Below are 17,057 nucleotides of genomic sequence, written 5' to 3' on the forward strand. Positions count from 1 at the left end.
TGCTTTTTAGATTAAAAATTGCATTATTTGGTAAGATAATTGCAGGCTCTATAGATATAGATTCTCTGCAGAGTATGGACCTGTTGGCTGCAGTTTTGCCTTGTTTAGTTTTTAAATAAAAGTTGAGAAAGTACAGTGCTTGCTTGAGAAATTATCTTAAACATAGAGTCTTTGCTTTGTCAGTCTCCTGCAGTGAACAATGCAGAACACCAGCAGGTTGCAGAACGCAGACAAATGCAGAAATCAAATGTACTTTATACTATTCTGCCCTAGTCCTATTAAGAGCAAACAGCAGGGCAAAAGAACAGTGTAGGTGGCATTATACCAGATGCTTTTGTCCCCTGCTGGAAGACTGCAACTTTACAATGCAGCTCCTATCAATTTAATAAAAGAAATACTTTTTTTTCTGTCCAGAAATAAAACAGTTTTAGTGCTCCAAACTAATATTTTAACTTTCCTAGTAATACCACAATTTTCCAGAATATGAATGGAAAGAAAATCTAATTCTGCCTTTCGGAATTGTTAATGAACTTAGTCATTTCATCAAGTCAACAGGAATCCTCTGAGTCCAGGTATTATGGTCAGCTCAGTGCTGGGACTAACAACCATTGTACACAAAGCCCTTTCTGCTGTGAGCTGGCTAGCTAAAACATTGCTAATGATAGGCTTTCTCTGTAAATCCAGAAGGTGGTGAGTAACTGGAAGGTTAAACCTGTTCTAAGCTCTGTGGCTCTGTGTTTCCTCGGCCAAATTACACCGTAGTGCTAGTTGCAACATGTTGTCACAAGAGGTAAGTTCAATATTAAATATAGCCAAATTTATTAGTGCATTGCACTGTTTTTTCCACACTGCATTTTTGAAATGCCTACATCAGGTGGTAAGAGGTGGAGGCTGGGAGCCAGCAGGACTAAGAGGACAAAGATTTGCCAGACAATCAGGGACATGAAGCCTGCTGGATGTTCCAACTTCAGAAAAACTGCCCTTAGATCCATACATATCTGAGGGCGTTTCACTATTACATTGAACCTGAGGAGCGTATGTAACTCTACTGGAATAGTGACTTTTGTCCCCTCTGAGTTCCAGAGGCAGAAGCCCACAGTGAATAGCGTGAAAAGCTGTCTGCTTTGGGGTCCAGCTGGAAGGGGAAAAGACACAGTGGTCTTGCACCTACTCCCAAGCTGTTCTGATGGCCTCCTGTGCAGACAACGAACAGAGAAAGGCAGTTTAGTGTCCTGCTAAGAAATGGCTCAAAACCATTGAAAGAAACCATTTTTATCCATCAAAAGCTTGACAGATCTCAGCTGCCTCTTGTGTCTGAATTTCAGCTGATAGCAGTGTGCACTGAGTCTTTACATAGCTGGAGCAGGTTTGTCATTTGGAAATTGGCTTGTAATTTAAGATTTAGAGGACAGAGAGGCATCACACAAGACACATGGTGAGCAGAGGGAGTGAGCACAATGCACCCACGGGCATAACGCAATTACCAAACTTTCAGTGACATTTGAAATAGTGGTTTTAGGCACCATCTTGTCACATTTAAGGTTTTCAGTCACAGGTATGTGTACCCAAAGAAGCAAGAAAAACCATTGGATAAGTCTCATTAAATTAAAAACAAACAAACAAGCAAAAAGTTGAAAGCCCTTCCAGCAGGTTTATATTACATCATCACTGGAGATGAGCAATAATTAGGAGCAACAGAAAACTGGCAGATTAATGTGACAGCGCACTGGAAAGGAAGGAGGCGATTCAGTTGGATCACTGACTCAGTACTTAGTGGCTCAAGTCCTTTATCAGTTTAAATCAGTGTGTAAACTTCTGCTGTGTTTGGCATCAGGAAGAAATTTCATGGCAATTTCTTTAGTACCAAGAAGAAGCTGGACCATCACTGGCCCTTTGCAGTAACTCACACAGAAACCGCAAAGCAAGTTTGTTCAGTGATAGTGTCAAGAACGTGATGCTAGCACAATAATAGCAAAAGAATTCGAAAGCCATCTAGTTTCGGCTCTCTAGTCTGAGTCACCCTTGAAAATGTTGTTTAAACCTGATCACCACATTACAGAGCTCCCCTATTAATATAACTGTTATTTGTGCTTGATTTCTAAATGACTTTAGTAAGCTGACAGCTATGGCAAATACAAAGGTTGGCTATAGGATTTGAAAATGCATCCTTTGTTGCACATATCACCTTTATAGAGAAAAATATGACTCATTCCATTTTTCTTCGAATTCTTCCGGAGGAGAGGACCATGTCACTACAGTTCTCAGCTAAAAAGGTTCTCCAGGAGTGACTTAGCTGAATTTGTATCAGGCAGCGAATCCTGTCTGGAAACCTACAGTCTCCCCTGCTTATGAAAGTTTGTGAGAGTGGATGAGGAGTCACAGTTAGACACATATTGCTACCATTTGAAAGATTGGGGCTTGGCTTGGACGAAAAGGCCCTGCTTTCTTCAGACATGAAGGTATGCTCTTCACCTACATATTCTCACTTAGAAAAGTCAAGAAATGACAACACTAAAGCTTTCATAATCTCACTGCTGCCCATAGCATGAGGTATTATCATACAACCCTTGATAAGCATTCTCAGACCATTTTTAAAACCATGATAACATCAGATAAGACTGTACACAGACGTATTGATCAATAAGGGTTTAACTGGCATGTCTTTACCTAAGTACTGCTCAAAAATGTGAAAACTGCATTGATAAATTACCTGCCAAACAGTCAGGTTTGCCAATCTCCAGATTTTATTGTGGGTATGAGAATGTTTATTGCTTTTCTTAAATATCTAGTAGTACAAGACCTGTGAGCAGAAGGGTAGCTTCTTTCCCCTTTAAATTAAATAATAACAAGTAACTTGATTCATTTGCAAGTAATTCTATCAGCTAGATGAAGAAAATGAATCATCACCAAAGTATACACTACAGAAATATAGAAAGCAAGGAAAACACTTTCAAAACATTTGCTATTTCAAAGGGAATCTTTCAAGAGAGAAGCTGATTTGACTACTGAAAGTTTTCAGTGGCAATAATGCACTACTTTATTTGCATGTACACCCTGAGACTCCTATGGACATATCTAAATTGCATGATAGGACTTTGTACAGTTCTCTGGGTTAAAGAAAACGTGCTGGTAAGCTCAAATGTGCCAACTGGGGTCCAGAGACATTTTGTACCAAATTAGGAAACAGCAAAGCTTGTTGTCAGTGTTGAGAATAGGACTTTAAGTCCAAGCAATCTTGGAAGAATTGTCTTTCCTGCTTTCTGAGCCCAAAAGGGGAACCAGCTTAGACATTGCTGCACCCTGTACTCCAGAGCTTCCAGTGCTGGGGTCATGGGCTGTGCAGCCATAGCAAAGGATAAAGTTATGTTTGGACTATATTTTGGAACAGGATTGTTGCCTAATATCACATAAACATAAAAACATTTTCTTAACATTTCTGTCTGCTTTTAGATTTGCCTCATGCTTTTGTACACTGGAATTCTCTTGTTGGGGAGTCACAATTACTTAGAGTGGGGAGCCTAAACTACTATTATCTTTTTTTTTTTTCCTTCTCTGACTCAGCCTCAGTGAGTTTGATGCCCAGGGTCTTGTGTGGAGCATCAAAACAATGGGCTACAGGTAAAGAGAGAGCTTAACCTAGATGGAATGGAAGAATCCTCCACTGGTCCATCATATCTGGGGCATCTAAAGCAGAGTTTGATGCTTTTTGGTCTGGCAATGGCTGTTCCACTGCAACAGAATTTTATGACTTAGTTGTAATAAATAACTATGCCTGGGAATTAGTTGATTGTCTCAATAAGGACAGTCACATTTGTACAAGAACTCTGTTTGCACAAATAACTGTATTGTAAGGGACTCCAGGGTACGGGCCCCTATTTTCCGTGTTAGTTTGCATACCTTGCTCTCTTTTTGAAGGCATAGGTATATGTGTTCTTATACCTAAAGCTCCTAATGCACAAATAAAATTGACCTAAGTAAAATAATCTTTGACACTTTTTTTAAAAAAAAAATCTAGTATTGATTCATTGTGCTTCATTGTGACAGCAAGATTCATTGTGACAGCAAGAAACCAACTGCCAAATTTGTATGCCATTAACAAAACATCTAGTTTGCATGAAAGAACTAATTAAGCAATGTCAATGACAGCACAACTAAATACTACTGAGCATGTAACACACTGCTTCTCCTTTACATATAAAAGGACTCATGGTCTTTGCTAGTTTTCTTCCCCAGTGCTTGGCTGGTATATGTACAGAACATGAGTATACACCAATTTAAAACAGTATTAGTTGAAATAGTACAGATTCCATGTCCAGAAGGATTTATTTTTGTTTAGAATTGCCTTATTTAAATTTGATTCCTAGGCAACTTCATCTAAACTAAAAGAAGTCCAATTTAAAATTATGAGTTTTCAAGCTTCACTGATTTAGTGAAATTGTTCGAAATCATACGTCAAATTGATCACTACTGTTTTTTCCATAAACAAACACTCAAGCTAGATTTTCATGTGCCCTACATCTAGCATGGATAATTTAGCTTGGTACTTGAAGCACTGGCATTCAGTGCTGCCAGTAATTTACAAGTGAATGTTCACTTTGTGTGGATGTAAATGCCCACTTAAAGTGGAGATCCAGCCCTTTCACCATCTATGATCAGATTCACAAGTCAAAGTCTGGCCTTGCTTACACCATAGGGACTTCTACTAAAATTGGTAGGGAGGGGTCCTAAAGCACAAGAAAAGTGGTCACAAAAATTAAAGGCAGTGCTACTCTGTTGATTATAGTGAAAGATGGCTGTATAAGAATTGGAGTCATTTTGGCAGCACAGAACAGACTAATTTGTCCTCCTTCTTGGTGGCCTCTATGTAAAATGACTTTATCATGTCTATTTGAAACCATTGCTGGATCAAATCTTGTATAAATTCATTGAATGGTTTGTGTGCATTACAAATGTTTGCTCAGTTCAATTTGCAACACAAATAGAAAATAGTAATATTTTCACATATTTACGGTAACATTTAGGTTGTAAGGAACCTCTTGAGATCATCTAGTCCAACTCCCCTGCTCAAGCAGGATCAGATACAGCCAACAGTCCAGGAGCTTGTCCAGCCAGGTTTTTAATATCTCCAAGGCTGGTGACTCCACAACCTGTCTGGACAGCCTATTACAGTGTTTGACCATCCTCACAGTAAAAAATAATTTGCTTGTGTTCAGATGGAATTTCTTGTGTTCATTTTCTCTTGGCCTGTCAGTGGGCACCACTGAGAAGCATCTGGCTCCCTCATCTTCATTCCCTCACAACAGGTATTTACACACCTCGAGAAGATCTCTCCGGAGCCTTCTCTTCTCCAGACTGAAAAGTCCCACCTCTCTAGTTTGTTTAAATCCTTCCTGTCCTGGTCCTCCTCCACCAAGGGTAAGTCTTGTTCCAGAACTTCCCTCTGGTCTCAGGGGCTTGGGATCCCTAAAGGCCACTTTTAATGGTGAAGACTTTTTTTGATTGAGAGGGAATTTTTCTCTCACAGTTAGGTTGATCAAGGCAGAAGTATGTGTGGGATCTTCCTTCATCCATCATGGCCAGGAATCACTTACATGTTTCAGGAACTCGGTTCAGTCTGCTGCAGTTTAACAGGGCCTTACTATAGGCTTAGTTCATCAAAAAATAGAAAGAGGAAGACTCCTACTGGAGCTGCCACTGTCTAGTATGGACTACACTGTAAACAGTTTATTCGCCTCTTCAGATTTCATGCAAAGTGCTGATAATGGTGTCCAGAACAGCCTGGGGACCAGATCTGAAGCTGATGATAGTTACATGTACAAACAACTAAGGAAGGAGTGATGACCCATGCAGCATGAATTATTGGTGGAGAGCTTCCAAATGAAGCAAGTTAATAAAAATATGGTCTAATTAAGTCATGCTCCCTGTGTCTTATCTCTGCCTGCATGCCCCACACAATGGCTTTCATTAGTCATTCAGGTAACCTGCCAGGAAAGAACAAAAGAAAAGAGAGTAGCTTCTTGCCTCTACTGGAAGTGATTAGGTAGGGAAATGGATTAGGTGCAGCTCTACTGGGAATGTGTTTTTTTGTGATTTCTGTGGAAAAAATGAACTCTGACATACTTTGTATTAAAGCTTTTTAGGTATACAACTGCTGAAGATGTGTGAGACGTTGTATCTTGTGTCCTAGAATATCTGAGGCTACAATTCCTCCTACAGTATGCGTTCCAGCCTGTTAAAAACTATAATCACCATCTCAAGAAATGGCTCCAGTACCTTTGCTAATGTAAGCTCCTTCCTGAGTCATGGACCAGGAGTGCTCATTAAAGCAGTAGCCTCCTGAAGATGGCACAAGAAGCCTGTGGAGCTCTTTCTACCACCACTGTTGTTCGAAGGCAAAAAAAATTCAGGCAGTGGGTACTGCTTTTATATAGATGGAAATACTGAAATAAATATAGACCTTTGGTAGGTGTAGCCTTGTCTCCCATGGAATTACTGTGAATTTTATGTATTTCCTAATAGTAAGAATAATTTAATTTATTTATGGCTGTGGGATAAGTTTTCCGTTTTTTGACAGTAGTAATATCATTTATCATTGGTTTTTAAATATTTCTGCTAGGAAAAAAAATACATGTGCTTAATTTTTCAGAACTTTTCTTTCTCAGCCATTCAGAAAAATAAAATCTGCCCTTTCGTCTCCTCTTGCATTTATTCTTTTTACTTGTGGTCTTTATGGCAATATTTTTAAAATGGACTGCAGGCATAGGTTTACAAAGCAGGAAGAGAGAAGCTAGCAAAATGGGTGCCTCTCCACTGACAGAGTGCATGATCTCCTCTCTCCTCCTGTCTCCAAAACATCACCCTCCAGGCGGTGCTCAATAGAGAAGCATTAAGGGAGCCTTGCTATACTTTTTCCAAAACACTTAAGTTTTAACTTGTGAGCCTTTATTTCTATTTGTTCTACTGCATCCATTGTTGAAACACTGTTGAAATTCCCAGAAGAGAAGGGGGAATATTTTTTCTATTCAGAAGGGTTATGTTCTGTGAATAAGGTGTCTGAATGAAGAATTTTTTCTTGTCCTTTTCATTATCAAAAAGATGTGGAGAATAGGAGAATGTGGAGAATATTAAAATATTTTCTATATTTTAAAGTTAAGCTCTACATGCCTCTCTTTTAATTAATCAGAAGGGATTATATTTGTCTTGCCCTGACACGAGACGAGGGATGTTACAGAAGCACTTCAGTGCTCAGTATCAATGGATTGGCCACATAATTAAAGAACAAATTTGGCTATGGAATGTGGAGTTTCTGCCAGACCTTTGCTTTTTACAAAGAATCCTCAGGACCAGCTGTCAAATAAACTTTTAAGCATAAGGTTTGCTTAGAAGAGAAAGATTGAGAGCTAGCGAGCCTAGCAATATCTTGGAGGGAGTTGAAATCTAACAGAAGAAGAACCACTTCATGGATGGAAAACAAGATGGCCTATTACTTTGTTAGGTATGTGACTGAGAAAAACTTTCCATGGGTGACATGATTAAACAAATATCGCTACTTATAGTTCCAGGCTTCCCATGAAATCGTTAAATCCTTTTTTTTTTTTTCAAAACAGATTTGAGTGTATCTGATGGAGCCAGGAAATTTAACTGTTCTACTATGACTTCTGCAATTTGCCACAGAGCTGTAGGAAAATATCTGTACAACCTCCATAACAACAAATTTATATTTGAAAGGTCTTATCTGCTGACAAATTTTAAGTTCTGAGGATCTTTAGGACGTGACTGTAGGAAACTCTAACCCACATTTGTCCCAAGGGTTTGCAGACCTGGGTGAGTTTGTCACGTTACCTTACAACAGACTTTTTGTATTGTATCATCATTGAATGGGGGGCTTGGAGGCTCTGCTGTTCTATCTTTTATCCAATAATTAAAAAATCCACTTAATAGTGGTCTCTCTCTACCCAGTTTGAGTTCGTTTAACTTGAACATAGTCAAGTGGCTTTTGCACAAATGTATTAGTACCCCACTGATGCGTATAAAAGGATTGAGAATTATACTTTCAGTTGATTTCTTCCTTGACAAGCGTTTTTAAATTACCACTTGGCCTGTTTTTAATCAGCTTGGAATTTCTGTCAGGCTGAGATGTGTTCTGTGTGTAATGAAGCAAATTGTTGATTAAGGCCTTTGCTATCATTAAAATTATTTGGCCCTTATTTTCAATTCTTTCTACCTCTGTTGTTAGAGAGTTATGCTGATTTGGAATGATGAGGCCGACAGTGATATTGGCTGCAGTTTTACTCTTTATTGCACTGTTTACACAGCCTTTATTACACTAATAGAATACACTCTTTATTACACTAGGGCAATTCTTTCTTTTAGGGCTTGACCAGAAGTGATCCATATATTCCCTTCACTGTCCTAACTGTCAAACCTTTCAAACTCAAAAATAAAAAAAAAAGAAAGAAAAAGAAAAAAGATGTGTTTTGTTGCAATCAGTGTCCACAAAATTGTATTTCATCCTTTGTCATTCCTATGCAAAAGTTAAAGCAGCTGCAGTTTGATCCACTCTATCTAAATTAAGTGCAGGGTAGCTGCTTATTTATGAGGCCATGTCATTCTTGCTTTTGGTAAAGGTTATTTCCACCTATTCTACCTTTTTGCCTTTGCCCATCAGTCAAATTAGGACCTTAAATGTAATTGGATGTCACCCTAAATTTAACTGGAAGTGACTTTCTGATGTCCAGTTCGTACCGCAGGAAAACGTGAAGCACCATCCATTTTCTAAATTTATAAAAAAACTTCTTGACATTAAAAGATTAAAAATTGAAAAAACAAATCCCCAAAAAACCCAGTCTACTGCTACTTTTGCTATTCTGCTTGCCATTGATGTTTACGAACTTTTTCTTTCAGTAGTTTTAAATATTCTCTGGGTACATGGCCAAGTTACACTCCTTCACTTTTTATTTCATGTTCTTCCTTAGTTAAACAGTTCTTTTCTTACTGCAGTGATTACCTCCTGCTGTATGCATAGATAGCAGTACTGTCCTACACTTTCTTTGACTAGGATAAGGAGCTGTTATTTGCTCTTCATGTGATAGTATCTCCATTCCTTTGCTCTGCTTTCTCTGTGTTTGTTCTAGTATGATCTCATATTTTCTGAGTACAGGTGATAGGGATTGTATTCACCATTCCACATGAGCTTTGTATGATGACATTAATAGTTCTCCAGCTCCACAGGACCATATCAACTGATACATTCTGGGCTTAGTTTTTATCATTACGCTATGCTTTTGAATTATAGTTATCCCATGATTACCTAATGCCACAGAATACCATTCTCTTTTCTCATTTCCAGCTGATAAATTCCATTTCAGAGCAGATATTCTCAGTATTAAGTACATGACCTTGCATCTTATTCTCTTAAATAGCATTTTTAGAATATAGGGCCTCAAAGACAGACAGTGTTTTCCTTATTTTGAATTTCTGATCCTCTGTAACATGGAGACTATCGCTCAGCTTTCCCTCATCACCAGATGTCATCGGAAGATTTCCACTCCTTCTGCCAGGACCATTTTGTGGAAATTTTAAGTGGCCTCAAGCTCTACTCAGGAGCTCTGCTGATAAACTCTACCTACTCAAATTGTATATTTAAAGCTATCCATTTTTGTCTTCCCCCTAAGTCGGTCTCTTCTCCATCTGACAGAATTTTGTTAATCCCTACCCTCTTCAGCTGCACTAATAAAATTTCTTACATGACATCCCATCAGATGATTTGTAGTAATCCAGAGAGATTAGATCAATTGCTTCTCATTTGTCTGGAAATTTATATAGCTCTTCACATGAACAATAAATACAAGTAAGATTTGTTTAAACAAATGTCCGAATAATAACAAAGAATTGCATATTAATACAACCCCCCAAATCAGAATACGCAACTGTTCATTTCTTTTTAAGTCTTTGATGAAAAAAAAATGGTTCTTCTGCCAGAATCCTTCATTCTTTAATTTGTTGAATACATTGCAGTAGAGCTGAAAGGAAAAAAAAAAGATTATTCCCTTTTGTGGCTTATTTTGATGTTTGGAAAACTGTTCTCACGCTGACTTGGATCAAAATCCAGGAATATTTGCATTTGCTAGGACACAGTATGGAGTTTTGGCGCTAGGAACATCCACCTGTCTGTCTGTCCTGTGGCCCCTGGAAGACCTAGAGCTCGTGGTCGTGGTACCCAGCAGGTGCTTTATTGAGGAACCATAGAGATGAGCTGGCAGGACACCAAGAAAAGTTTCAAAGCTCGTCTGGTGGCAGATTTCCAATGGGATTTCATCACAAATGGACTATTTTAGTGAAAAATTTGCATTCCGAGGAAGTAAAAAATTCCAAAAAGAAAAGATTTTCTCTGAATTTTCTGACCAGCTTTAATGTTAATTATTCTTGCTATGGGAGGAGGCAGATAATCTCTGTGCAGGACACAGGGTGCAAAGTATTTACTGTGTTGGGACTTGCTCTGAACTGCTCTTCTGATGTGTCCTGTTAGGGCCTTGAGGGCACTAAGGACCTTTCTGTCCCTGCGCAGCTTCCCTGGGACTTCACCCCACCCTGCCCACAGCCCAGGACCCCATGTCAGCCCCCCAGGGCTGTCAGCCCCTGCAACACTGCAGCAGGGCTGGTCTCCAGCTCCCCACAGCCCTGTCCTGCCTGGCCATGGGGCCACAAGAAAAAAGACCTCCACTTCTTTCAAGTTAAGTTGATGCTAACTTGCCTGATTGATGTTTTGATGAGGCATGCCTTTAACTGGCCTGGTTTTCTGGCTGGGTTGTAGCCCCTTTTGTTATGGTGGGTATACTGAGATCTCGAGCTGGCAGCAAGTCTTAGATGGTTAGCAAGGTCCACATTTATCACAACTCTCATTGTAGGCAAAGAGGAAATGGGTTTGGAGAAGGAAAACACCTTGCCAGGGTCACAAGAAGAAGCCTCTAGTTCCTAATAAAATTTAAACTTTTCTCAGAAATAGCATCCTTTCTTACAAACACATTTTAGCCCATAGCATACTCTGGACTGATAGGGTTTGACGTAAGTGAATTAATTTGGTTTGGAGTTCTGGTCATAAGGCAAAATTGAGGGCATAAAGTACTTTAAACTATAGCTCCTTTAAGAATTTATATTTTGATAAACCTAAAAAACTGGCCTAGGATTTAACCATAGCAAAATTATTTCTTATTGTTATCTGACATAAAGCCATAGTTGGCAATGAACTAGGAGTATAAAGCCCATGTAAATGTCTGGAATAAAGTCTACTTGCAAGTTGGAGAACAGCTATGAGCTCTAATATTCAGTGTTTAGAAAAACTTCATTCTATGAATTCGATCCAGCTAAAAATAGTAACCTAGGTAGCTTTTTTAAGAAAAAAAGATTTTTTTCTTCATTTTCCCAGTTCAATTTAATGTGGGGCCAAATTTACGAGCTGGAACACTGGGGTGAGGAGGAAGACAGAAATTGCAGAGTGTTGGAAAACAGGCCAGGATATAATGAGACATAAACGTGAGTATTTAAGCTGGCATTACCTGCAGAAAAGACATAAACTGATGAATAACTTAGTAGGTTAAGTGTATCTTTCTTCTTTTTCTTATGTTTACGAACCTTTCTAAATGTGTTACCTATTTCTGTTTGCCTTTAAATTAAGCTGGTGGTGACTCAGAGATATATCTCTAACACAGAAGGCAATCTGCTCCCATTTTTGTGGTAGTTCCTTTAGCTGGCGCTCTAGAATATTCATACCCAGCTTGGACCTCCAATGTATTTCTCCATGATACCCCAGAAGTTGTGCTTTCAAGGCTGCAGGAAACAGTCTGAGAATCTAAGAAACCAAGATGAAGTATCATTTTCTAGATGTTCCATAGAATGTTACAGTTATTTAGGAAACACACATTAACATCAATTATAGCCCAGAATGTAAAGTTTCTAAACTGAAAGTTGCAAGCAAAAGAGTATGCAGTGCTTCATCTCAGTTTTGGATCAAATTCACATTTCAAAATACTGATGTTTCCTTGTGCAAATAATTTCATATTGTAATTCACAGTTACAAAAATTTTTCTTATCCTGCCTAATATACATGATATTTAAAGCTTATGCTCTGAGGCACAAACCAGTCATTAACTCACAGGAGGTATAGAGAAGTAAGTCCTATCAGCAATTTATTCTGTATTTGTCAATGCTGGAATTTCTTGGTCTTTTCTAAATCATCGGGTGCTAACCACAGAGAGCCAGGATACTGAGTAAAACAGACTAATGATCTGATCCAACCTGGCAGCTTTTGTGAAGTTAAGTCACAAAGGGAGGTGGGTTTATCCTATAGACAACAATGGCAATTATACGCTTGTTAGTACAGCTTGACCTAGTTTTCCTTTGATTTATGCAGCAGATGACAACTAAAGCTAATCTATGACAACTATTGTTAAAGCACAAGTATCACGGAGTTCTCGAACCACACAGAACAAACACTGTCTTTTCTGCTGTCTCCCAATATCTTCGTAAACCTCTATACATGTGTAAATTTTCTTTTGTCTTTGTATCTATCAAAGTATGGCAACACTAACTGTATTGAGATTCTGTATATTGTCACAGAATATATACTGACTTTTTATTGCCCTGTCTGCCTCGCTAATATATTTGTAAAGGGTATACTTAAATAACTACTTTACTGGGAGTTATACTGCATCTCAGAAGTTGTGACTTCAAATGAACTAAAGCATGCTATTCTCTTTTCAGCTATTCTTTTTCTTATACCTGTTCTTTTCTTTTCCTTTTTTTTTCACTCTAGACGATACCCCATTCACCCCCATTTGGTTTTCTTAGCTGAGAAAAAAGTGAATCAAGACTTCAGGAACTGGCTTACGAGTATTACTTCCTAGCGGGACTGAGAGGTCTGAAATTGTATTTCTTGGACCAAGCTCATTGTGCTTTTATTCACTCTTTTTGATCAGTTGATGTGACCTGCAGAGATGCTATGTTACTCTAGTGATTTGCTGTGTTTGCACTCCTGAAAATAAGGGAGTCAATAATATTAAATAAACTCCTAGTCTTCACCTCCTGTAGACTGTGAGTGCTTCCTGTCTGCATGAAATATGTTTTTCTTAAAATGTAAGCTCTCCTGGCTATAAACTGTGATGTTTTATGACTTAGAAAGTCCTGGATACATTTATTTGTCTTTAACAAAAGATAGCTTGGCAACGTGTCAGGTGGCTAAGCCTGCAGTGTATGGGGAGAGGCCGGCACTGCCAACTGGGATGCACCAGCCCAGTGCACTGAGCTGTGCACAGCCCAAGCTGGCTGGTGGGGACTGCAGAAGAGACAACTTACATTTCGCTCCTCTATCGACTTCAGTACCCAGCTGGGATTGAATGGAGAGATTTACATTATCCTGCGGTCCTTAGCCTGGTCACTAGAGTTCCTCTGAAAAATAAGGAGGGCTAGGGCATGTCTTTGTTTCAAAAAAGCTGCCGGTGAAAATGATATTTGAGTGGGATGAGTTTACCGGTTTGTGGAGGTGGAAGGCCTGGGTTCAATGCCTTCTTTTGCTTAAGGAGATGTATTTTACACTTAACTGAAGTTTCTTTAACCACCAGCTGTTCTGGGTTGACCTCTTTTTGAACTTCTTTCATTTTGCAAAAAACAATAAAAGATTCATTGCCTCAGAGACACAGATAAAGGAGGAATGCCTGGATCACAGAGCAGTACCCAGCGAACCCAGGGAGAGGTAAGCACAGCAGAACTGCCAAATCAAAGTAACAAAAATCGGAACATTAAGGCCCCGTCTACATTAGCATTTTGGTTTGGGGCAGCAATGCAGTACTGAGACAAATCTCTCGATTGCCCCTAACAGTGGTTTGGTTCACAGAGAGGTTTGGGTACACGCGAATGAGACTCCTTTCAGGGATAATGACATTAGAAACTGCTTCAGGTGCTCACCAAATGCACTCTAGCCTCTAATGGGAAAATAGTGGTCCAAGGCAAAGACTGCTTCTCCCAGCAGATTCAAATCACATCTGGTGGGGTGCCAGGCCCAGGGAACTGACTAGCTTGAATTAAAACCCCAAATTACATTTATTATAGATGTAGAGTTCTCAGCAATTGCTCTGATCTACCTCTGCTCCTGTTGTGCTGAAGTTTGGATCAGCAGAGAAATAAATTCAGATGATATTGGACATGAAGTAAAAGTTAGGTTTTTAAAATAGTTAGGAAGAAAGAATTCAGCCAGCAAAATGGATGCTGCCTAGACACCCCTAATATTAGACTCATTTTAAAGCAATATGCAGAAAACATTTGTTGAGATAGAACTTATTGAACTGGGAGGCAATGGGAAACAAGAAAAGTTTTAAGTATCATTAACTCATTTTAATGTAATTTTCTTTAGTTTAGTTGGCTATTGAACTAACAGCCCTGAATACAAAATAACACATAGCTCTTTCACTGAGGATATATAGGCTACACGTACGTTCTTATGTTCCAGCTATTGAAAGTATTGCTAATAGAATTTCTGAATGCCTTCTGATCATTCCTTTTGATATGTACAGCGTCATTTGGGGAAACTACAGTAAAGTATTTTTAAAATGCCTGAATGGCCACTTGTAAATCATTTCTGTTGTTAAATGTAGTTTTGTATTCAAATGCAAATGAATTATTTAATAGGATATATTTCAGTAAAATCGCTATTTCACTTTTACAATTACTGTTTTACCTTTACAGATACTCTCTTAAGAAAAAAATATCTGGCAATTTAAAATAACACAGAAAAGTAGATCCTGGACTAAACCCTACCAATTGTTAAACAGAACTGTTTTCCAGTTACATTCAAATTAAAGTCTGTCTGCTGATAAAAACAGTAGCATTAAAAGTATTGTACTGTATTTTAGAACACTTTAAATCAGATAGTGTAGTCTAAAATTGCATCTCTTTAATCATCTGTTTTATCTCCTACTTCTGGCATGGTTTCAGCAGTTAATAAGATAAGAAATATATAAAGTAGAAACTTGATGCTTAGAAATTCATTACTTCTTGGAAATCTGGATTTTTACCGTTCATACAATTCAGATATCTGACGGTCTCAGAGACTAGTTGAAACATGTAGTTGATAAAAGCTTTGGAAAATGAGGGTGTGTTCAGCAATACAAGGTGGTAATATTTCCAGGATGACTAGAGCCTTGACAGAGGCTTGTAGAGGCTTGGGTTTACAATATTTTCAGTCACAAACAAGGAGTTTAATCCAATAAGGAGAACTGCAGCTCCCTATTTGAAAGCAGTGCTTGACTCGGAGGTGCCTTGCTCCTACACTGACATCCAAACTCTAAAGTTAGAGGCATGGAAGGAAGTGACATTCAAAGAGGAGGTCAGAAATTCAACTACTGAGCAGGGCACCACCTGAACCTGGCTGATAGAAAATGCTGGAACACCCTGAAATTTTGCCACAGGGCTCAGAGCAGCAGGCTGGCATCTCTTCCTAAGCACAAGGTGGATAAAATTTTATTTTCTAACATCTACATACCTTGACCTTTTATGTCCACCCTGTAGAGTGGACAGACATCTTTTATGTGAGGCTAATGGAGCAGTTGCTCAGGCAGCATTAAATCTGCCTGTGGGAACATGCTACAGGTTTGAAAGTTAGTGCAGGCAGCGTGCACGGAAAGGCACATGCACTCCTTTTGGCTGTGTTAAGGAGCTGAGCGTGCTGTGTACAGCAGGTTGCAAGATGATTGCATAGGTTGAAGCATTTCAGTCACAATGTATATGGAAGAATCGTAAGCTAAAATTTGTCATGAAAATGTGCATATCTACATTTACAAGCAGGCTTCCACAATTAGAAAATATAAGATTTGAAAATCCACAATTAGAAAATGTAAGATCTCGTAATCATTTCTGACATTTGGTATTCAGCTACTGGAAAGTGCAAATTGCCAAACTCTGGACCAATTACTTCTAGTAAGGAACAACAAATACAGTCTTAGCTCTTTGAGGAATGTAAATTAAATCTTAGGAGAGGAATTGCTACTAGCTAACCATGTCACTAAATAGGAAAAGTAATGAATACTTAAATGTTATTTTAGAAATTTTTCACATGTGGTCAAATCAGGCCACAGCTGCTGGTAAGTCACACAGCATCCAGAAATGAAGTGACAGATACTTAGGATCAGAGAATAATATGTCAAGCAGTTCAGATACACATCATATCACCCAATTTCAATATAATCTTTCATGAGCTTAAATAAGATTGAAATGAACAGGAAAGTTTTCCTTCTGCCACAGCATCTGAACAGCAAAACAACAAAATTTCTTGCCCTGTGAGAGAGGCAGTGTGGTCAAAAAACCCTAGATGGAGAATGGTGAGCACAAGTTATGTTAGTTAAAGCCATCTTGAAATGTTTGATCTAATTTCAGAAAATCTGAAACATTTCATGAAGAATGTCTTACATAGTGTTTTCAATAAAATTTTTCTTTTGCCAACAACCTTAGTAACAAATTACGTTTTGCATCATGGTGACATTTAAAGGCTACATCTCCCTGTGTTAGATACAGTCCTGTCATTCGGTGAAGCCAATTCTGTTCTGAAGATCTTACAATGTAAGTGTACAAGCACAGCTGACAAATAGATAAAATTAAAGGTGGGGAAGGATAAGAAAAGAAGGGACACAGGAAAGTAATACAATAGCATTCAACATAAGTCTGTTATAAAGAAATACACTCATATCTTTTGTATCTCTGCTCAGGCTAGAACATAATTGGTAAAGAAAGACATTTTCAGCAGACAAGGCTACTGTTCAGATTCCAAGACACTGGCCCAATTTCAGAATTCAGGAGTCATCATACTGTGGTTTTTTTCCTGTATGACTTTCCCTTAATAAATCTATGGTTCACTTGGAAATAAAATCTTAGCATGTTGTAAAAAGCGGCTAGTTAGCTGATTTAGGTTAGTGTTCTGTAGCATTTCTCTTAGAAAGAACATGTGGTTCGAATAAGTCACAGATCGACATAGCAGAAGAATCTGGGGTATTGTTAGTTAGGAATTTGCATTA

Source organism: Ciconia boyciana, chromosome 1 (genome assembly GCF_034638445.1).
Source record: "Ciconia boyciana chromosome 1, ASM3463844v1, whole genome shotgun sequence".
NCBI classification, from domain to species: domain Eukaryota; kingdom Metazoa; phylum Chordata; class Aves; order Ciconiiformes; family Ciconiidae; genus Ciconia; species Ciconia boyciana.